The sequence below is a fragment of the Grus americana genome, chromosome 6 (genome assembly GCF_028858705.1).
Source record: "Grus americana isolate bGruAme1 chromosome 6, bGruAme1.mat, whole genome shotgun sequence".
In the NCBI taxonomy this organism is placed as follows: domain Eukaryota; kingdom Metazoa; phylum Chordata; class Aves; order Gruiformes; family Gruidae; genus Grus; species Grus americana.
The window spans coordinates 515415-538683 of NC_072857.1; the positions used below are offsets into that span (position 1 = coordinate 515415).

A 23269-nucleotide genomic window follows, 5' to 3' on the forward strand; every position below is an offset into this window, starting at 1 on the left:
ACATAATCCTGCCTCGCCTATATTCAAGTTCAGCCGGGCCACGAAGACGATCAAAGTCCTGCACTGGAGCAGGAACAGATGCAGTACAGAAGCCAACTGACAAGACAACAGCTCTGGGGAAAACAGCACGAAGTTGGGATGCCTGTAATCAAAGCACACTTTCCTGTGACAAGGAAAAAGGAGGGGGGAAAAGAAAAAAAACAACCAAAACACCAAAAACCGAAACCTCATTTATCACTCCTGCTTATTTTCTGTTCCCCACTGCACTGACATGCACAATCTTCCCAGTCTGCTTAGCTACAGAAGCACAACCAGCTTTGTGCACCCAATTTCAAGCTGGATCAACTGAAAAGTCAGAAGAGAGCAACTAAAGCTATGCAAATTTTACGTAGGAGTTGTCTCTGTTTGGATACAAAACAGAGACTATGGGGAAACGTGGTAACAGCTGAAATACTGAAGTCACTGCAGGCAAGACAAAACAATAATCAAGGATAATATTTAAAAGCTACTGCTATCTTCTTGCCAGGTATTAGACAATATCGGTGACATCGATTATTTAAGCGTTACTGTTCCATCTAAATGGGATACTGGTGTGCTCTTCCCCCCTTCCAAATTCAAACAAACTTGATTTTTTAGACCTTTTCATAACTATAGATAATAGAAAACAATTAAATGCTCAGAGTTAGGATTTAGATATGCCTGACAATTAATACTGATATATTTAAATAAGCAACTCTACCCCAGAAAAGTTACGCACTTAATCAGGTATTTTCACTGTGCTTTAACATAAAGCTCAAAATGAGGGGTTTAAAACACAGCTATCAAAAGCAAGTCCTCTCAATAACATGAAGGAGTTGAAAAATTACACAATTTTAAGTCTTAAAAAACCACAACAATTAATTACTGTTTTAGGGGATTTCCACTTTCAAACCAGAGAAAGCCTGCTCTTGCTTGCACCGTGCAAGTCCAGGAAAACGTCAATATAACAACTCAGGAAATACACTCATGGATGACAACAGCAGGAAAGAATGCACTTCCAGAACTTGCAAGATTGCTATTTCATATAGCGCTTAAATAGTAATTGTAGTTAGAGGCATATCTTTCCCTTTTTAGAATGCCTTACTTAAGCTTCATAAAAATATACAATTTTGGATTGCTGATATTGAACTGAACTTTCTGAGCGCCGTGAAGGAAGGAAGAGGGAGCAGCTGAGCACCAGCAAAGCACCCCAAGCCACACAAAGCCCCAGCACCCCTCAGCAGAATAAAGCACTAAACCCAGTCCTATTTGAAAGGGAGGAATCAACAAGAAACACCCCTATTACTATAACACAGGAATTGAAAATATTTGTTACACATATCATTTATGCTATCTAAAAATGAAACATTTCAGCAAGGTGCTGTATGTCAGCTGCTAGTTATCTTTTCAGCATCACAGACAGCGGGGTAAGTTACAGATGTTAACAGGGGACAGATCTACCTAATTGCATTTTTTGCCTTTCCATTTCTGAGAGACCACTTCGAATCCAAAAATTTTTAAATGGAGCTTTTCAGCAAAGGCACAGAAGAGGTTCCACAGCGGGCTTAACCTCTTTTTTTCTTTTAAAGCTCACCTAGCACACGCTCACGAACATGTTCAGTTCTCATATGACCAGACAGGTAAAGCTGCAATGTTAACATGCCCAGCAACAGAGGGGAAAAATAGGCTCAAAAATCTACCTTACGCTTCTCTTGTTTAAGGGAAGCGTATAACATTCCACCTCTTTTGTCAAACAAAAGCACAATAGAACTTAATTAAAAATGTCTCCATTATATAGTCTGCATATAATTATTTCTTCAAATAACATTTTTAAAGAACTCGCTTCCCTGCGATGGCAAAGAGTTTGTAACTTGTTTCTCTACAGTAATGCTGCTGGTTAACTCCAAATAACTCTCAGCACACCTTCCGATGAACATCGTTAAAATCTTTTTTTATACGTTTTAAAAATAGACTTCAGCGAGGCTATTAATGCAGACTTCAGATCCACATGTCCAAACACGGCAAGGTAAACACACACTCACGTACCGCCTTGTCCCATTTGTATCTGGTTTTATACCGATGCTGTTGTGGCTTGTCAGCATCCTCTTGTTGCGCCACAGGAAGGATGTGCCCAACACTTCTGTCAGATACGTGGGACAAGCCAGAATTCCCTTAACTTCTCATTTATGGTCACCTTAAAGGGTGGCGTTTCCTTGGAACCAAACCGATAGAGTAACATGCCTGCGCTGCTCCGGAGAGCTTCTGTCCTCAGAGGAGCCAGGCGGCACGCAGGGATCAGAGCAACGCTGGCATTCGACGCAGCCCCGCCACGCTGAACAAAGCCCGCGTGCCTGCTGCAGTGACATGCAGACACAGAAGAATCACGATAACCCGGCCCAGGACAACCCAGGCTTCCTCCCGGGTGCGCTACCCTGCCCACACTGCTGCCGCAGCGCTCCCGGCACCGGGGACCGCGGGAGGGCCGCCGCGTCGCACCGCGCCGCACGCCTGTGCTTCAGCGGGTCAGGCCTGTCTCCAAGGCTGAGATGGATGCCAGGGAGGCAGCCCTCATCTCGGAGAAGCCAGTCTGACATTCTTTCAAAACTGAGGTCATCACCATCACTACTCCTATCCTCAGCAGGAATCAGAAATATAACGCATTTAAATGAAGGAAAATGTAGTAGAACTGGCACGGGACAACGCTCTGACATGCAGCCGGTTACTTGTTCCATACTTGTCACCAACAAACACCTCACAGAGGTGGGCCGAGCCTTTACAGCTCATTATGCCCAAGTCAGTCCTCATGAAAGTGAGACCCTACTTACTGGACTGGCAATATGAACTTCATCAGTTCTTCAGAATTCAGCGTGAAACCTGATCTAACCTCACCGACGGCCTATTTGCAAAAGATGGAAAGACTTGCGTCCCTGCCAAGCATAGCATGCTCAAAGCTACAAACTTCCAACAACAACAAAAGTCTTCCTTAATAAACCATTGATTCCGTGTCTTCACAACAGACTGCTTTGTGATATTTCCAACTTATCAGTTATAAACTTGGTCCATTGGTGAACTGTACGAACCACTGACCAAAGCAAAATTCAAAAGATAGGAAAAGTCACGTTAGCAGCTTTCAACTTCAGAGAGAAGTCACCTCCCTGGAGACTGCTCATTTCTGTAATTGGTGTTCCTTCACGTGAAAAGGGTAGAGTTTACAGCATAACCATTAACGCTTTTTAGTGAATCTCCAACACCAAAGAAGAGATAGCTGCTAGTAGTGGCCACTCAAACTTTGGGGTGGAAGCTCTATTGGAAACAAATACCGCTGGAAGCTTGGTCCTGTAAGACCTAGCTTTTCTAGACATTGATGTATGAACAATCATCACAATGGTGGGGCACAGGTATTCATTTCATGGATATGGTGACAAAAGAGCAATTATACCAACAAAAAAGATTACTCAACACACTCGAGCCTAAAAGAACACAAAAAAATCAGTTGCCAAAATAGCCATGCACCACATTGTTATGGACTGATTTAAATTTTAAAAACAGAAGGATAATTTAAGTAGGCAGACCTGTAACTGGAGTCCTCGATTTGAGAGGAACAAATCTTATGAAATAGAAAGCAATGTGGTGAAATCAACCTGCTGAGCTCAGTAGAGCTGCCCGATGCTCCTGCTACCAAACAAATCCGTGTCTATCCACAGCGGTGGAAGGGATGACACATGGGAGCATGCAACAGACATCTAAGCCAACAGAGAATTACTTATCTGGAAAGCATACCTACTTTAAGAGAGATACAAGTGAAAAAGTAGAGCACCCTAAGGGGAGAGGAGAAATCTACAGTCCATGAATTTTGAGAACTGTTGTTTTCCCAGTCAAATAACAACGGAATTATGTGAAAGTTACAGACAATCAAGCCAAACAAGACTTGCTAAAGCAGCAAAGAAATTCCAAGAGTAACAAAAACATTTGTCTGTACAGAAAACATGGTCAGGTAATACCCTACCAGGTACCTAAGACAGAATAAGCTACACATGGTCTCTACTTTCAAATGATCGCGATTACATATTCAGCCTGTTTATGGGAAGGAAGACAAAAAAGTAGCGTTAATGAGAAGCTCCATCTGGAATGACGTTTCTCCACTAGGAATTCCCTTGCGATTAATCATGTTTAACACTGCCAAAACAACTGGTCTTCACATGTCTTCCAAATTTGTGGGGGCTTTGGTAGGCAAGAAGGGCTTGGGGCATTGAACAGGCATGTTATTACAGAAGACCTCGAGGAATTAATCTTGCTGCTGTTCTTCACCCAAGCCACAGATGGTGACCAATGAAAGTTTCTGTAACAGACAATAAGGTCATCGCAAAGAAGTGACTGGTGAGAAGAACATGGACTCACTAGCTGTTCCTGCGAGACGGCCACAGTAATGGCACATGCCATTGTAGAATACATCAAGAATACACTTCTAGCAGAGATTCTGCAGCGCTGCATCCATTACAATGAAATATAAGTTAACTCAGTGCCTGGCACAGGTCTTATTTCTCACATTCGCAGCTGGTTGTGCTGGTCTGACTGAATTCAAAGGCTGTCACGATGATAAAGGGATGAAACCCTCCTTTTTGACAGGCAGAAACCTTACAAAACAGAGACTGAGGAGAGATTGTTTCCTATGAGTACTTGGGGGTAAAAATGAGGATAGAGAGACATTCCAGAGCAGACTGAATAGGTCTTAAATGACCATAAAGAAATTTATCTCTGTAACCATAAATTAGGAAATTTCTCAGTGTAATAAACATCTTGGAAAAGTGAAAAAAATACACTGAATATATCACTTGAGAATAGATTTATTGGTGGCTATTTTCTTCACTGTTGTAATTGCACTGTTAGGATCCTTAGAGTGGATTCCTATCATACTGGTATACCTGATTTAATTTTTCTATTTACACAAATAAAATCATATCTACCATAAGGGAAGTCAAACTACTTCAACCACACAGTTAAAACAGCAGAAAGTAGCCAGCTCCTCTGGGATGTGTTTACAGTCAGTATTGTTTTGATTCACATCCTGCTGGCATCTTTGCAACTGGAAAATGTTAAGGTCAAATCAAGGTGATTTGCTCGCTTTCCTTCTGTGGTAGGGCCATTTCAGTTAGGGCTCTTGAATAAAATATACACCAATATCTTCGTCCAGTAGCTGAACTTATTAATAATCAAAGCGATTACGACATTTAGCATCTACCCATAGCATTCTAACAACGCCAAGTACATCTGGACATGCACAGGACTTTTAGAGTCACGCGTTCAGGTTCCACCATGTTTAAAGGTACAAACTGGCATTTGGTAAGACTTCACAGTTTGGTTTAAGTTCACCTGGGATTAAATGGGGATCTGATCCTGTCTGTTCAGTTTAGAGGTAGTCAAGGTGGTCAAGGCCATAGCTGCTCTAAGCAATCTAAAATGAGTAGCACAGGAGAAAATCTACACAATCATAGTTGTGTCATGATAAATGACAACTTACTTGGGGAAGATGCTGAATGTCCCCTACCCAAGTAAATCTGCACACGTAAATCACCATTCTACCTGTAGATAACACACAAACCTACACGTAAATGCTATACTGCGGATATTTTGACAGCCACATATTCTTTTATCTAGATGAAGAAGTCATGTTGACACTGGCCAGGTGAGAGGCACAGTCCCTGCACCTCCTAATAAATGCTTTGAGATAAAAAAGGCAAAACAGAAATAGTGTCAGGCATTAGCGCCATGTCATTCCACGTTACTAGGTCCACTTCCCGTATACTGGACAAGATTAATTATATTGAACAGTAGCTCTACCTTCAAGGAAAAGCTGGGTGGAAAGTTAATCTGCACTTAAAACTGAAAAGGCGCAGTTTGTGTTTGTACACCCATGAAGCCATAAATCTTACAAATTTTAACACATTACATCACGAGGCAACGTCACACCAAACTGCTTCACATTCATATTAAAAAAATACACTGGCAAGAAGTGTAAAGTTTGGACCATACAAGGCTGTCTATCAGGAAGGTCCTTTGAAAGGCAAACTAAGCCGCCAGTACTGCTGTAAAGCCAGTTGCTCACTCCACGCACTATGTAAGAGATTATTAAATGCATTAAAAATAAGAAAGCGTTCTATTTCATAAAATAGTATATCCTCAGTTATAAGCACTGTCTTTAGCTTGGATTGTCGTGTCAAACAGAGACTGAGAAAGTCTAAATAACAAACGTATGTAGTAAATCCAGCTACCCATAAGAACTTCCGAAAGCTACACTGCATCAGACCAGAGGTTCATCTAGCACGATAATCCGGACTGACGATGGCCTGCAGCAGAGGCTTGAGAAAAAGGGACCGGGGAAGCATGCAGTTCTGTACCCCCGGGTTTCTCTCCCGGCCACCACAAGACAACAAGTCGGCTGTACAAACAAGACAGCTTCCAATCTTGAATTACTAGATTCAGCCGAATGATGGGAATTTAAGGGTAAAGCCGATAAAGTCCCAGTTTACAGTATCTCTTAAAAAGCTGTGTAAAATGAAGGAGAAATATTTTGAAGGAATACAGAATGTTAGCTGTTTCCCAGGTTTTTTCCCCATATTCTGTAAAGAATCTCCTTTCAAAACCTTTAAATACAAGTGCCAGATTCTTGCAAGAAAAGATGCTGAAGAACAGTAGTTATTCATCTCTTGTCTGGAACCAAAACTTGATTCTGCAATACAGGCCAAGCAAGTGAAGAGTTTTGAATTTCAATAGCCTACACTCTTCCATAAGGATTTTCACCTGATGCCTTACTTTAAGAAATTCTAAAACCCATTGACAAGTGTAAATATAAAAGACAGCGGTACGATGGAAAGGTTGATAAAAGAGAAGTTGTAAAAATTAAGAAAGTAAAGACGACTGTTTAGTTATCACAACTACATCTTTGCTCTCCTTCTGTTGGAGGCTGTTATAAATTGCCAGAGAAGGGGCTCTGAAGTTGGCTGTTAATTAGGGAATGAACTTTGGTAGAATGACATTGCAGAGGTTTCACGCTTAATATTTATTCATACTGGGTGGAAAAGGACACGCCACACTTGAGTTTCAAGAATTAGAAGGCATTTTTGCACCCAAGATAAAAATCTCTAGCCTAGCTATAATTCTGTGCAAATGCAAATCATTTCAGTCAGCTACAGCTATTTTTAAGGCAGCAGACCGAAGCTGAAGCCTCCACGAGACCCTGGGCATGGAGGGCAAGAGCAGAAACGGAGTTCATGCAGTAGTGTATCCGGTCTCCCCTGCCTCCAACGTGTTTAAGTTCGCCCATCTAAAGACTTGGAAGTGAGACAGACACATCAGGTATTTTGAAAGAAAAGCCGAAGCGGGCAGGTGGCTGTTTGCCACGCAGACAACAGTAACATGCTCTTACCCATTGCCTGCTTGTTTCGGTGAACCTGGGGGAAAAAAAGTTTGCTTAGGATCGTACAGCACCAATTATTAGCTCCAAGAGAAGCATGAAATATTGAAGAAGTTACCTGCTTAGTGTTAGTAGTTGATTTTGTAAGAAAAAAATTCTATACGAGAAGAAGAATGTGTTCGACTGTTGGACTGAGATGAAGCTGATTCCGAGCTGCTGTTCCGATGGCAAAATGCGTCGGAAGGAGGTGCTGTCCTAAGTTTTCACGCGGCGACGGGCTTCCAAAGCGTGATCAACGGCAGCTTCCATTCACAAAGAGAAGATAATGTTTATGCCTCAAACTGCAGCAAGTGTCTGCATAGCAAGATACTTTGTTTTCACAATGCGCAATCACAACATGCAAGGGTGGGAACAGTCAGTGCAGACTTTACTCAGTAAATACCAGGGAAAAAACCCCAACGAACACGGGACCTTGAGGACTTGCAGGTGCTCTTTAAAGCAAGCAAAACGGCAGCTTGAAAACAACCTGCTACAGACCCCTGCAGAAATGCTTCCATTGGTGAAATACAGTATTTTTATTATTTGTATTGAAGCATCCTGGCATTGAAGTTGCGTGCAAATTAACTAGTCTACCAACCCAATATTTTTCCATCGATCGTTTTAATCCGTGAAGATGTGCACATAAGACTAAGTAACCAATAAGTGAGCTTTTAATCAGATGGTCTAACTGAATCTGTTACAATTTGAACATGTGAAAATAAGATCACACAGCTATACATAAAGCATTATTTTCAACTTTCTGTAACAAAAGTTATCTGAAATACTACATAGTAAAATATTTTTGTTCTATTGTAATATGATGCCTGTGATGCTCTGAGATGAAGGGAAAACAAAGGAAAAGTCTGGAAAAATTGCAACAACTTTGCTATCTAAAACAAAACAAAAAAATGTATCTTCCTTTTCCATTTCAAATTTCAGTCCTTCTGAAACGTTAATTTTTATATTATAGAATAAATCATTATACTAGTAATAGAAGACAACTTAATAATACAACATAAATAACACAACTACATCTCTAAAGCAGCATCCGCTCAAATTCAGGTAAGGTGAGGCTTTCTAAGCCTGATGAACCGCACGGTTCCTAAAAGCAGGCAAGTTGTGATTTAAGGCACCTTTTTATCTATTACAGCTAAAGAGATATATAAAAAAAATCTAGTCATGAACACCAATAAATATATCAAGTTTAATAAAAAGTGTTATCTTCCTACACTGCGCGAGTAAATTCTCCGACTTCATTAGCGCAGGAGCGACGGACGGACGGACGGACAGAGCTCTTCCTGCTCCTGTCCAGGCACTCGCTGTCGGCCGAGATAAAACTCAGCAGCTCAGCAGACAAATCCAATTCCTGCATTCAGTCTGCCTTGCTAATTCAACATATTTTAAGCTACTGAACATCTTTGGGGTGGTTTGGTTTGGGTTTTTTTGTTGTTGGTTTTGGCTTTCTGGTTTTTATTGCAGTGTCAGTACATGACTTGGTGAATTCTGTGTGTTGCTTAAAAATAACCTCTGTGTTCCACAACAATATTAAAAAACTCTCTCAGTATTGGAAGACTGATTACATCAGCCTGAACAAAAAAGCATCCCACAATAGGCAGTGTTCTCTACCAGAAATTCAGAACTGCCTTAAAAAAACTCAAGTCTTTGAACCACAGTAAGTTTTTGTGTCAGTCTTTACTATCCTGTAAAGAATTCTAAACAACGATTTTTCTAAAAGCATCTTCTGGAAAATAATGTATTTAATTACAGTGAAATCTCACAAATCTCAGTGCATGCTGTTGCTGCGATTTACGCTAAACAACAGTAAAACTAAGAAAACTCAGTAATTTTCTTTCTTATTGGATAGTCCAAATAGCACAGAGAAAACAGACACATCTCTCAGATCTACGAGCCAAACTGAAATTTTTGAGTTCAATGTTTTTTCATCTCCTGTTTGAAATATAAACATGCTCCCAGAAACAAGTGATGTATCAATCGTCTCACATGCCAGTATTTTCTATTGCGGCTAAAATACGGCACTGGTTACTTTCATTACGTTAGTTAGGAGGACGACACGTGATAGGAAGGACATTGAGCAGCAAGAGACAGCAAGTTCTGCTAGCCTTTCTTCGATTAAGGCTGTATCAAATAATATGGACCAACAACTCAGCATTATTACTGGATCGATCACAAGCACCCTGGATGAAGGTATGTAATACAAGAAAATCACGTTCTTGCTATCTTCTCCTCCACTTGTTTCATCTATCTATTTAAATTTTGCCTTTTTGTCTCCAAGTTCTGTGGAGCATGGGTTTCCCCCGTACTTCACAAAAGGGCAGAACAATTTGGAGCTCAGGCACCGTGACAGTACAAATGAAATCTCCATTCAGGATATGCTATCATTTTGATACTGCTGTCTTATTTCTTAGTAACAAAATCTGACAATTTTGTTTTTAAATAAAAACAAGACAAAAATATTAACTCTTTTTAAGATCTGTCTCCCTATTTATCTTTCGATATCATGCAAGAATTAAGTAGGAATCTGCAAAAGACAATCAGTGAACAGTGTCACACAAACACATCTGTACACGGAATTTCTCCCGTTAACACTCCAGCACTTCACTTGTCCAGAAGCCCTTGAAATCAATTGCATTACGTACAACAGCTTGGGTTTATTTTTTGCGAAAGATACGAAGCACTTCGTTTTTAAGCATGTCACGCTGACATGGAAGTCACGGTTATCATTTGTCTGAAATTGTTTCAGAGATCAGTGGATTTTTTAATTTTTTTTGTAAACTGGAATTATTACAAAACCTGCCACTATGAAGTAAAAGAATTAATTCTAAGTGGAGATATTGTATTGAAATTCAGCATGTTAGGTAACATATACGAGTACCAGCATTGTACGCACAAATCGATCCAGGAAGAAATCTGGGAATTTGTATCCTGTGCTTACGCTGTACCAGCAACCGGATGTTTCCAAAGGAAACCTGAAAGGAAGCGGGGAGTCTGCCGGCTGACCCAGCAGCACACGCACCTCGTCCCGACCCAGGAGCAAGCTTTCCTGAACCCCCCTCCACAGGAACAGGCTAACGGGAACGACTACAAGTTCACTCGTTTTCACCAATCAGATTTACCCTCGTGATAACAAACGCACGAATACTCAATTCACGTGTTACACAACAACAGAAAATTCTGCTAATACAAGACGATGAAGGACCCGTGTTTGGAACTGAAAAGATTTCCTTTAGGAGCGCTAAGGATGCACTGCCTGCCGCCGCCTTTCTGGGCGGGAAGAGGACAGAAATCCACAACAAACTGGAAAGTCTCCTGTTCGCGTTGCGTTTCTAGCGGAGATGGCATAAGCAAAATCATTTAAAGCAAATTAAGATAGAGATTAGATGCTTTCTATTTGAACACGTGTAATGCAAATGCTTTTGAGTACATTTATAAAAAAAATGTTAAAAAGTATAGCACGGGCGACAGCCTAAGGCTTTCCACACCACATACGTGCCGTAATGAGGTTTTGTTAAGAAGGGAGGAAAAGTTTTTCTCACCCACGCAAACAAACAGAAATCCATATTTTTTCTGACACTTCTTCCCTGTTTCCTTACAGCTGAACCTCATTTGAGAAAAGGCAAAGTCTGGCACCATGGCGTCCAGCTCCTCCCTTTCCTCCCTTGCTCCCCAGATCTCTGCTACTTCTTGCCCTGCCTCCTCGCCTTCGGCCCCTTCATCTCCTTCCGGGACGTTCTCCCTCTCGCTGCGTCTGGAGATGGCTCCAGCTAAGCTAAGGGCATTCCTGGGCCGAACCGGCGCTGTGCAGAGCCGCTCTTGCTGCGTTCTGCCCTGCTGCCAGCTGGCACAAGTGCTCTCCAGCCAAGGGAATCCCACCAGCGCCTTCCCACTTCATGCTCCGAGACGGACCTCGCTCATAAGGGAACGGGGACCCAGCGCTCTAAACTCCTGTTTATGAATCAACAAACAATAAAGGCTGGCTAAGTATCCAACCTACATGATACCTATGAACCATCTGCTTTGCAGACCCAATAGCTAAAGGGTAATTTTATTCACTGCCCACAATTACCATCCCGCCGTCGCGCGAACAGTAAATACATTAAAAATCCCCCCATTGAGCTGTGATGCAGAAAGCAAGTTTCAGCTCGTACACCTTCAAAGGTTTTTACAATAGATTCCTTTCTTCTCTTTAATAATGAATTAATCACAATGCCAATCAGAATGTTAGATTGTCCTGGCAGTCCGGCAAAGTTCCCACCAACTGGAAGAGGTGGAACATAACCCCCATTTTTAAGAAGGGTAAAAAGGAAGACCCAGGGAACTACAGGCCGGTCAGTCTCACCTCTGTGCCCGGCAAGATCATGGAGCAGACCCTCCTGGAGACTAAGCTCAGGCACATGGAAAACAAGGAGGTGATTGGTGACAGCCAACACGGCTTCACTAAGGGCAAATGGTGCCTGACAAATTTGGTGGCCTTCTATGATGGGGTTACAGCGTCCATGGATAAGGGAAGGGCAACTGACGTCATCTACCTGGACTTGTGCAAGGCATTTGACACTGTGCTGCACAACATCCTTGTCTCTAACTTGGAGAGACGTGGATTCGATGGATGGACCACACGGTGGATAAGGAATTGGCTGGATGGTCGCACTCAAAGAGTTGTGGTCAACAGCTCCACGTCCAAGTGGAGAACAGTGACGAGTGGCGTCCCTCAGGTGTCGGTACTGGGACCGGCACTGTTCAACATCTTTGTCAGTGACATGGACAGTGGGATCGAGTGATCCTCAGCAAGTTTGCCGATGACACAAAGCTGTGTGGTGTGGTCGACACGCTGGAGGGAAGGGATGCCATCCAGAGGGACCTGGACAGGCTGGAGAGGTGGGACCATGCGAACCGCATGAAGTTCAACAAGGCCAAGTGCAAGGTGCTGCACATGGGTCGGCGCAATCCCAAGCACAACTACAGGCTGGGCGGGGAATGGATTGAGAGCAGCCCCGAGGAGAAGGACTTGGGGGTGTTGATTGATGAGAAGCTCAACATGAGCCGGCAGTGTGCGCTTGCAGCCCAGAAAGCCAACCGTGTCCTGGGCTGCATCAAAAGGAACTAGATGATCTTTAAGGTCCCTTCCAACCCAAACCATTCTATGATTCTATGATTAGCTATACTGTTGATTTAAGGTTCACAAGAAATCACGTTTCAGTTAGAACTCTTAGATCACAAGGCTTTTGTAAGCAAGAGGCCCCATCACATGGGGGTGAGGGGGAAGAAGTCTTAATTTTAATTATTCTTTGAAGAATGTATCAAATCACACTCAAATGAAGTAACAGTTCACAGTTTTATTTTCTCCACTAAAATAAAGACATAGTTAAAATTATTTTTAAAAGCTATTAAACAGAAATTTGACTGGTCTTCAATTTCTAATGCTAGGCAAGAGCTTTGCAAAATGCTATGCAAATAAAAAAAAAAGGGGGGGGAGATCTCTAAGAGATGGCTATGGAGACATTTTGGAGAAAAATAGTAATTTCTTTTTCTTTTGTAACCACAATATCTTAAAATTGCAATAATAGGAGGAAAACATATGTATATTAAAAGTATGCCTAACTTCTTTTTAAGATTTCCGTTAAAAAGGAATTTTGTTTAAAAATACTGAAACACTAAGAAAGAATTTCCCTAACTTTTCCCAAAGCGATGCTGTCTTCATTTGCCTGTAAGAGTGGGATGCAATGAAAAGGAGCCGAAGCTCAAGACAGCCACAGAAACTCTCCGCGGATCACCGTCACCCAAGCTCCTGCCTTCGGGTTCACGGCTGACTCCGGGGGAGGGAGGGAAGGGGAGGCGAGGGAGCTGCGCTCTTCCAGCCCGAGCTGCGCTCTTCCAGCCGCAGCGCTCTCCAGGAAGCGGAGGGCTGACTCAGGAAGCCCAACCTGAAAGGAGGACAAGCCCGTGCTAGAGTCACCTCCCTGACCCGTGACACATGCCCGCTCCGCCGCGGAGCGCGGCCAGACGGGAAGGGCACGTCCTCCTGCCTTTCGCTGGCTCGGAGAGCAATTACACCTCTGCCAGGTACCACTCAAAGCGCCTTCTCCTTAAGCCTTTCCTTTCAGTGATCGTGCTGGGGATTTCACTATTCAAAAATAAATAAATTCACCTGCTGTGAAACCGAAGGAGTCCTTCCTCCTTCCTGAAACGCACGTCTCGCTCCTCTGAGCGTGCGAGGCACTCAGGGCAGAGAGGGAAAGAGGCAGCGAGCGGGAAAGGAGCAAAGGTCTGAACGCTGGTGCCAGCTGCAGAGATTTTAACTGACAAGAAGCTGCAAGCAAAAGCTTTGGGAAGGTCACCAGAGGCAGCTTTTGGCTGTCCCCATCCATCTCCTCCCTCCCTCTGCAAACCTCCCCCGAGCAGAATAAATGAGTATTCCCTTTGGATAAAAACAACATGAAAAGTTATCCAATGAACTAGGACATATCACAGGCCTTAGGAAAAGCAGCTGAGAATCAGAAAAGCTACCAAGCGCGCCCAGAGAACCGCTTGGTGCTGGCAGTCCCTCCAGCTCCAGTTGCGAGTTGGTTAGGCGTGGTTCTGCTGCAGGAACCAAACTCAGCTTACAGTGAGAAGGGCTTGCCGCGGGCTTTGGTTCTGCGCTCGGCTGCTGTTACGTATTTACTTCCCATCTTCACTGGTATTTGAACTGCGTTATTGTCAGCAATATTTGCAATCAAGATAGGAACGGCAGCAGGCAATATTTACAAGCCATGCCCCAAAACTCTGGTTTCAGGTCTGGCTTTCTTTCACTTGCACATAAAACTATGCCAGCTCAACTTCTTCCCCACCCCAATTAGTAAAGTTCAAACCTGTTCAGATTACTTTTGGAGTGGCAGTGCATGCGTATTCATAACAATTTGCCGTCTCATTTTCATTAGAGGGGAAAAAAACCCCCACAAACACAACCAGAAATTCTGAACCACACCAACATGCGTTACTCAGGTGTACACGCGCTTTTTACGCAAGACGACAAAACAGGTTCTCTCTGCAGCAGCTCTTACAATTTGTTTCCCACCAAACCCTGGCAAATGAAGTTAGCGTTCCCAACTCGTTAGCTCGGCGGCAGCAGCCTTTCGCCCCGCGTTTCTGCACGCCCGCAGCACGCGGACACGGGGCTGGCCCTCCGGGAACGGAAGGCGCAGACGGGCTGCCCCGCAGGGCAGGCTCCCAGGTCGCCATCAGGTTTCCCTGCCACGGCAGCCAGCTAAAACCTTGCCTATGGTTTAGAAAAGCCCCTCTGCTTACGGGGACTGCTCTGTTTAAGTTGTAAATAGCTTAAAAGGACTGCAGCTTCTCATACAGAGGAATCCAATTTTAACTTAGGCTCACTGATTTGATTGAAAATAACAAGAAAGTCAATGAAAGCAATGTAAAATATGTCTAATAACAGGCTCATAGGCATTTTTTTCCCCAAACAAGTATCACAAGTTCTGCTTGCTTTTTAGGGGTCTTTACCATATTACAATAACTACGTTCTGGTAATAAACCCAATTATTCTCGATTACACTTGTAACAGCTTTGTTAAGCTCAGTGAGATCCCTGCACTAGTCAGTGCTTCCTTGAACCAAATAAATAATCAGATAAATGCTTGCAGAACTTGCTCATTTTCAGCATCAAAATTAAGAAAAAACACCCAACAAAATTAAGACAATACTCAGAGTCTCACAGCTTTTGGAACTGCTTTAGCCTTTCATATGTTATAAATGTATTTAAATAATCTACATAAAGAGAAGCAAAAGTACGTAAAGTTCTTATTTGTTTCCTGTTCTGTTAATATGCAGAGTGTTTCTTCCACTGAGGCTTTTCTCACAATGCATGCACATTTCCTATACTAAACACCTGACACAGCTTACTAATTAAATGACTATGATTTTTACATAGCACATGTAAAAAATACCGCAAATGCATTACCGATGCTCTTTTGCTAGTACACGAAGCTGCTATAAAGAAGTAATGTAACATGTCACCTTCCTTGTTTACAGTGTGACTGAATTCATCTGTTCATTGTAAAAGGATCCTGCATTGCTACTATAAAAGCAAACACCAAAAGGTGTGGTGTGTCGTCGACATTTTAAGAAGAGTTAGAACAAATTCTCTCCTCTTACAGAAGACCAGTCTCTCACGAAACTTACTCCAACCGCGTTTTGCAGCGGAACTTCTATTATTATTATTCCTGCTATTTATCCTTACCATCTAACAAGATAGGAAGCAAAAAGATACCACTTTTACCAGAAAGGCCCATCAGCTGTTCTACCTTATTTAAAAATATTAATAGCAACTTATTTCAGTAGCAAGATAGCACTTTACAAGCAATTTAGACAAGAGGAGAAAATTACTGCAATCTGTCTTTTCACAGCCAGGTTACGTTCGTCTGCATGTAACGCACTAATATTTAACGAAACACCACAGCATGTCAGTGCCAACAGTAAGCTTTTGCCCCCAAAACACACTCCTCCCATTTTAACTGGGACGGACAAGACCAAATTAGAGTATCTCCATAAACTAAACAAATACGTTTTGTAGGTTCCCCTATTTTTTATCTCAGTGAACATGTTATTTGGTGTTTACCTCAAAAATACAGTTATTAGTTAAAGGGGAAAATGTTCTCATACTTGTCTTCTAATCGCTGAACTCCGAGTTATCAAAAAATATGAATGCTGAAAAAACTGAAAAGCTACTTAATGAAACATTACTACTGCAAGTCCAGCCACACCTCTTCCTTCAAACAGTCAAATCTTGAAGCAATGGTTAATAAAATATTAACACAGAGCAGAAGGTTATTAAAAAAAAGAAAAGTACAAAGGTCTACGGGCCAAACACAAGCACCTTCCAAAGACACAGTCCTTCTTCAGCGAGACGCTGATGCGTTCCGACGCGTTGGCTGGGAGGGGAAAAGGGCCGGAGGGCTCGACTCCCAAACCATGGTTTTCTGTGGCACTGGGTATTTCTATCTTCCACGCAAATTACAATCACATAAATCACAGTTTTTGCTGAAGCAGCCTGGGTTCAGTGTCAGTATTACTTTCGCTCCCCCAGGACTTCACTTCCCAGCCCGAGCCACGGCGGCTGCACGGTCACCGGGACCTACAGACACGCTCGCCCCGTTCCCTGGCCGCCGCAGAGCGCCCTGCGCGCAGCCGAGATCCACCGGCAACGGGCCGCGTGTGCCACAACGCTCGCCCTGAGGCGTTCGGAGCGTGCGCCTGCGACTTCCCCCCTGATCGTGGTCAGGTTTTCGGTCGGGCCGGCGGAGGAGGGCGGGGGGGGGGGGGGGAAACCGCAAAAGTTCCGGGCTTCGATCGCCGCTCGCCCTGCGCGGGCAGGGGACCCTCTGCCAGCTCGGCCGTGCTCGGCCGAAGGCACCGCAGCTCCCAGCCCAGCGGTCACGCAAAGGTTAAAACAATCCACGCGCTTCGATCACGTTCAGGGAACGCAGCGACGGGAGCCTGCCCCAGAACCGGGGGGCGCGGGTCCGCGGAAGGCACGCCGCTGCCTGACGCCTCACGCCGCTCCGCCCGGGACCGGCGCGGCCCGGCACCTGGGCACGGGGCCGCCCCAGCGCGCTGCCCGGCTCGGTGACGCTGCCCGGGCGAGAGCAAGAGGCCCGGCCCGCCCCGCCGGCACCCGCGATGCCCCAAAGTTTCCGCCGTGCCCCCCGCCCGACCCGCACTCGCGGCGCCGCCCCGGCCCCCCCCCCCTCCGCCTCCCCTCCCCCGGCTGCGTGGCGCTGCGGGCGCGGTACGGCGCGGTAGGCGCTCCGGCGGGGCGGCCCTGCCCGCTGCGGCTCGGCTCCCGGCCCCCGGCCGCAGCGCCGCGCACCGCCCCGCGCAGACGGCGGCCTTCGGCGCACGGCGCGGCCGCGAGGTGCGCATCCGCCGCGGGCTCGCCCCGCGGCCGCGGAAAGTCGGCGCGCCCGGGAGGGAGGCGGCCGCGCCGGGCTGAAGGCGGCGGGCCCGGGCTCCGTGCCCCTGACCCGCGGCTGCCGCGGGGCCGGCCGCGACCCCCGCTCGGGCTTCCCCGGCCCGGCCCGCGCGCACCTGCCCCCGCGGCGCCCGCCCCCGGGCTCCCGCGCTCCGCCGCCCGGACTGCCCGACGCGGATCCCGCGGCAGGAACCGGGCGGCGGCACCTCCGCCCGCAGGGCCCGCGCTGCGCGGCCAGGCACCGGGCGGCAGCGCGGAAGACGCGGGCGGGCAGCGGCGGCGCGGGTCCGCCCGAGGCGGCGGCTCCTCGGCCCCGCTGCCCCGCGTCCGCGCCGCCTCGCCTCGCCCGCGCGGCGCCCCGGCCGGCCCGCGGCCTCCCCCAGCCCTCGCCCACTCACCGCGCGGAGGGAGGCGGCGGCGGGGCGGCGCGGCCGGCCCCGCTCAGCGCGCCGGCGGGCCGCGGCGGGCCCTAGCCCGGGGTCTCCATGGTGGCGGTGGTGGCGCCGGCGCCGCCGAGCCCCGCCGCCCGCTCCGCCTGGCCCTGCTCCGCCCCGCTCGTGACGTCAGCGCAGCGCCCTGCCCTGCGCCCGCTGCCATTGGCCAGGCGCGGCACCGGGCGGCGCTCCATTGGCTGCTGCCTCGCGTTAAACCCGCCAACGGCGGCGTGAGTTGAGGTTGCCATGGTTACCGATGCCGTGCGGAGGGGAAGGTGCTGCCCGGCCCCTCAGCGCGGTGCGCGGGGGTCGCAGTCGGGCCGGGACGCGAAACCGCCGGCAGCGCCGCGCGAAGGGTACGCGGCGGGGTCAGCCGAACCGCGCCCAGGGTGGCCGCAGGCGGGAGCGCCCGCTGGGCGGGGCCGCCGGCCCGGGCGAGGCCGCTGGGGCGGGAGGCTGCTCCGGCGCCGCCGCGGAGCCCGCCGGCCTCCTCGCGGTGAGTGTCCGTGCACGGCGCGGGAGCGGGCGGGGGCGCAGGTGGCTGGAGCAACCGGTTGCAAAATGGCCGCCGCGGCGGTGCCCGCGAAGGCCGCTGCCGGTGGCCGGGGGTGCTCGTGCCCTCGCCCCCGCCGGGCTCTCCCGGCGAGGCTGGCTGTCGCGGCGGGTTGCCGCTGGGGGTGCCTCCTGCCCCGCCCAAGGCGGCCTCGGAGGTCGTCGGGGACCGCGTTGCCGCCGCAGGAGCGGCACCGGGAGCCGACTTCGGTTCGGGCTCTGCGGTGGTTCCCGGCGGGCCGTGAAGAGCCACACACGGAGACCCGCAGTACGGCAACGCCGGTTTCCCGGCGGGACTTACAGCCCCTCGCTCTGCTCGGACCCTGACGGATGAAGTCAAGGCGTCCGTGTAAGAGAAGAAAAATACTTTCTGCAGTGTTCAAAGTCTCACCGTTTTGACCTTCTAGTACTTACCTAACCCTATTTATGGCGTAGGGTATCATAGGTGGAGAAAAGAAAAGCCAATATATCCGAAGATTCTGTAAAAACACTTTAAAAATGGGTTTGGGTGAGAGAGGGCGTGCGTTAAATGCTTGGTCTTCTTTTTGAGTTAGGTGACCGTCCTGAACACAAAACCTTCCTATTTTTCTCAGGGTTTCAGACTGATACCATTTCCTCTCCTTCCAGCCTACTGCTGTTGCGATAGGACGCTTGTTGCTTCATTGGCTACTGGGATGACACTGTAAATGGCTAAAAGAAGCCAAGATCAAATTGCCGCTCATATCTTCCCAGAAGTGCATGTATTCTTGTTTTACTCTATTATGATTTTGCCTTTTATCTTTTCCAAATACTTGTCTAGTGCATTAAGGAGGCTCCAGATGCTCTCCTCTAGGCAGACTTGGATTTGGGGTGTAATCAGTGAGCAGCTCTTGCTGCTTTAAGCACTTGCCTTATTCAACCCCTTCCCCTGTGGCATTGTCACAGACTGTGTGGGAATCCTGCTGAAAAATAACCATGAAAATGGTACCTGCGTTTTTACTGGTGTCTTTTTTTCCATCCAGATTAGTTCTCCAATTTAGTGTGCAATGGGATGCACCATATTTTTATCTTGGTATAAGGACACGTGACAACTCTGACGTGGTTTAATCAGTGCTGACGCTACAAGTAGAACTCTGTCCTTACCCTCTGTTCAGAAGGGAACTGTAGTAAAAAATAGGGTGTAACTGAACATGGAGAGTCACCCATAACTGCAGAATTCATGTAGTCCCTTCTCTTAATTTCCTACCTGGAATGTCATCTGCTATGCTGGAAACTATTGGTATAACTTTTAATCTCTGTAATATTTCTTGCCATTTGTATGGATTAATACAGTAGGAACTCCTACGGTATGATCATATGCCAAATGGAAAACACTTGGCAGCTGTTAACAGGGGTCCTGATTCCTCACTGCCCTGAAAATCTCATGATTCATGCTATGTTAAGTGGATAAAGATCTTACCAAACCAGAATGGTGGCCTCCTCCTAGGAAATAGGAAGCAGGAGGTCAGAGGAATAATAGCAGAAACTTAGTAAAACAAAGGGTAACAAGGGTGAAATAAGATAAGCAGGGGAAGGGTCAAAGGAGAGTGCAGAGCAAGAGAAAAGGAAAAAAAATAAAATGTGAAATCCGAATAAGTAGATTGAGAATAAAGGGAGGAGAAAGCACAGAACCTGGGTAAGCAATGACTTTCATTAGTTGCAAGGTTGCTTCTACCAAAGGTGTACTGGATTAATTAAATCAACTTCAAATCAGCCTCAACTGGTTTTAACCTGTAATTTGGATGTTGTTACATTGGCTTAGCTTCCACAGATAACAGCTTTTAGAAAATGAAGAAGCTTACTTGCCTCCCCGGTAAACTGAACCATTTCTGAACGTTACTGTTGTGACTGTGGAAGGTACAGCCTACTGGCAGGACATGAAACGTGGCACAATGCCATCTCTGGGCCTTCCAGACTTGAGGTAGGTCCAGGTGGATGGCTGTAACTTTCAAGGTTATTTGGAACAGGCCGTTCCGTGTACCCTGTATCCCTGCAGAGCTGTGCATTGCTGCAAGGTCTCTCTGTATTTTGGAGTTTGCCGCTGGGGCACGATGGGAAAGGGTAAGAAATAATGGCAAGGAGGAGAAAGTGATCTTGAGCCAGTTTGTTTATACAATAGAAGTGTAAAGAATTAAAAATAATATTTTGAGGTCCTGTCAAATTTGCAAATATATTGAATGATTATAAGTGAAGAACAGCTATTTTATTCTGTCTGGTATTAGTCATACAGTCATAGCATTTTTATTTGTTTTGGCACCCAGAGCAGCCAATACATTATCTGACTGCTGTGTATCACAGGCCATCAATTCCCGCCCGTTTATCACTGTATTGAGCCCAATAGGGACAAAATATGTTATGGAAAGGCACCCCATTTTAACTTTCCAATACGAAGAGCTGCATGGTGTAGTGATTCTTTTGATTTCTTTTTCCATTAGCCGATAGTAGCCTTTGTCAAATACATGTTTAAACTCTTATATCAATTTTAGGATCAGCAACAAATAATTGCTGTTTCTTTTTATTCACCTTCTTCAGGATGTGACTTGAAAGTAAGATCATCTTTCGTTTTCATTCTTAGTGTCATTTGGAAAGCTCCAATTCCATTATGTTTGCAAAACTTATAAAAATCTAATGGCATGTTTTCCTTCTGAACCTTCCTGGTTTCTTATGAGCCTTAAATCTGATCTCTTAAAATGATTGTGCTTGTTTTCCAGCTTTTTAGACAAGCAATTTAGTTAACGGGTATATGCTGGTTGTTTTGCTGCTGTTGTGCTCCTTCAGTATTTCAAATCATTAATATGTTTTTCTGCTTCGTTTAATCTATTCTGAAATTAATCCAAATTGAAGTCTATTTTTTTATATGCCGCAGATGTTCACAGTCCTTGCAGAACACAGGCATGCCTGTCTTTAACTTTTGTGATTATTTCTCTATTTCAAGATTACCTAGGTTTTCTCATTTGATGTAAGCACACAGGCACTGTGGCTAGAAAGTGCTTGGTCCTTGGAAATGCGGGATTGTGAAGATAAATATCAGTCACAAAAACAGTGTTGCCTTTGTTTCTCTTTGTTTTTTCTGGAAACTATTTAGTGCTACCTGGTTTATCTGTAATCTCTTACAGGTACTGAAATTACAAAGGTTTGGAAAAAAAATAACTGGAGAAGGGAGTGCTGCTCATGGCAGGCTAACTGAACAAATGAGCAGCTGTTTAGCATTCACTGGGGAAATTATTTAGATGCATGGGGTTTTTCCCCCCTCATTAAAACTACAATTTTATTTCAAAAGTTACTGCAAGCCATTGTGTTGATGTCACAGCAACTCAGTCAATCGTGATACGATTGACTTTGGGTAGTTGGAAACTGTAATTTCATTTGGTTTAAAAAGCAGTAAATGTTCTCTTGTTTTTTTATTTTCAGCTGGGGATGTGTGGCACCTAATAGAAGGTGTGTTTCTGAAGAGGTAGTGGACTGACATTTTGCTGTTTCAGCGAGGTTTTTTACAGAAATTTTAAGTTTCAGACAGTGGCATTCAGAATTACTGCTCTATCATGGGTATAGATGTGTGTCTCCCTGTGGGAAAACAAAATATTGTGGAAGACTCTTTGGATACTGCCAAGTTGTTTGTATTTTCATAATTTTTTTCTTCCATGGCTTTGAAGCATCAGGTCTGAATATTTGGTTCTAGATCCTGCAAAATGCTCAGCAAGATCACCAAGTTTCTGATTATGCAGCCACTCTAACCTGGCTCAAGCCCAGCTGCAATGGAAAGGGACAATGCTACCCTGTCATGATCTCTCTCCAGCTTTCCGTGTGCCAGCAAACACGATTGTGGAACTGTGCAGTGAGCTACATTAGAAAATCGATCCAGTTTCCCCAGAAACCTCCCCACAACATACGCGCTTATTTTTTTAGTTGGATCAATTTTCTGATCTAGCTCACTGTTCCTGCCTCTAATGCCTGACTTAAGGGATTTGCAATTAGCCGTGACCAGAGGGAACGGGGAACCTCCTCTTCTGGCAGCAATGTGAAATGTTTTGCCCTGGGTATCTGTTTCAGCAAAACGGAGGTTTGAGGAACAGCCGCTTGCTGGGCTGCAATGCAGCTCAGTTGCCGAGTTGATTCAGGTTTAAGAAACGGTTTTCTTGGCAAAAAATAATCCTGTACCAATATATTGATTCAGCTTATAGTGTGGCACCATGAGTGGTTTTGTTAGTATTTTGCTTGGGGGTAGCGCACTGCGGTGGGAGGGTAGGACGAAGTGCCCCGTGAAGGGAAGTCCTTTGGTAAGCTTGGCTGCTGAAGCCAGCTAATTGTGAAACCAGGCTTCAAAACGTGTGCACCTGTAAGCCGGGGTTGCTCTTGGGTGTTACTGCCTCTGACAAAACCGGGCAGCTTGGCAGTAGCCAAATAGATGATTTGGTAGGAGGATGTAAGGAAAAGCTGAGTGGGGTGTCCAATAAAGAAAAGGTGATTAACAGTCATTGTTCTGTGGGTTTTCAGGTCCTGAGCTTGTAAGTGATTTTTGTAGAGACTATCAACCTTTAAAAAAAAAAACCAAAGCACAAAGCAACCCCCACACAAACAAACAAAAACCCCAGCTCTGGAGAATGCAGGTACTTGTATCTGCTCAAGGACAGGTGAAGGCCTGCTAAAATCCTTTGCAGTTCCTACTGACTACAAAATATTACCATTCTTATTACTAAGCTGTATTTGAGGCCTGGAAAAAATGTTGAGAAATTAACAAATTGTAATCTTTCTTACCAGACTAGGGATATAGAATAGAGATCCTTATGAATACGGAGGCAATAAAGAAAATGTATATGCA

General features: G+C 45.7%; 2 protein-coding genes across 19 annotated transcripts in view; one reads left to right on the forward strand and one right to left on the reverse strand.

Moving 5' to 3' along the window:
* PKP4 (plakophilin 4) overlaps positions 1-17990 on the reverse strand; it is a 102248-nt gene extending 84258 nt beyond the window's left edge. For 6 of the 10 annotated variants that reach the window (XM_054829110.1, XM_054829109.1, XM_054829108.1 and 3 more), the window contains exon 1: positions 17845-17990. The gene's annotated coding sequence lies outside the window, so the exon portion shown is untranslated. Of the gene's footprint in view, positions 1-7547; positions 7661-17844 lie in introns of those variants that run through there. The other 4 variants (XM_054829114.1, XM_054829113.1, XM_054829112.1 and 1 more) reach the window with 4 other exon arrangements.
* A 159-nt stretch (positions 17991-18149) lies between these two features.
* The window catches only part of CCDC148 (coiled-coil domain containing 148), a 77475-nt gene continuing 72355 nt past the window's right edge, over positions 18150-23269 (forward strand). For 8 of the 9 annotated variants that reach the window (XM_054829118.1, XM_054829122.1, XM_054829120.1 and 5 more), the window contains exon 1: positions 18150-18376. The gene's annotated coding sequence lies outside the window, so the exon portion shown is untranslated. The remainder of the gene's footprint in view (positions 18377-23269) is intronic. The other variant, XM_054829117.1, reaches the window with a different exon arrangement.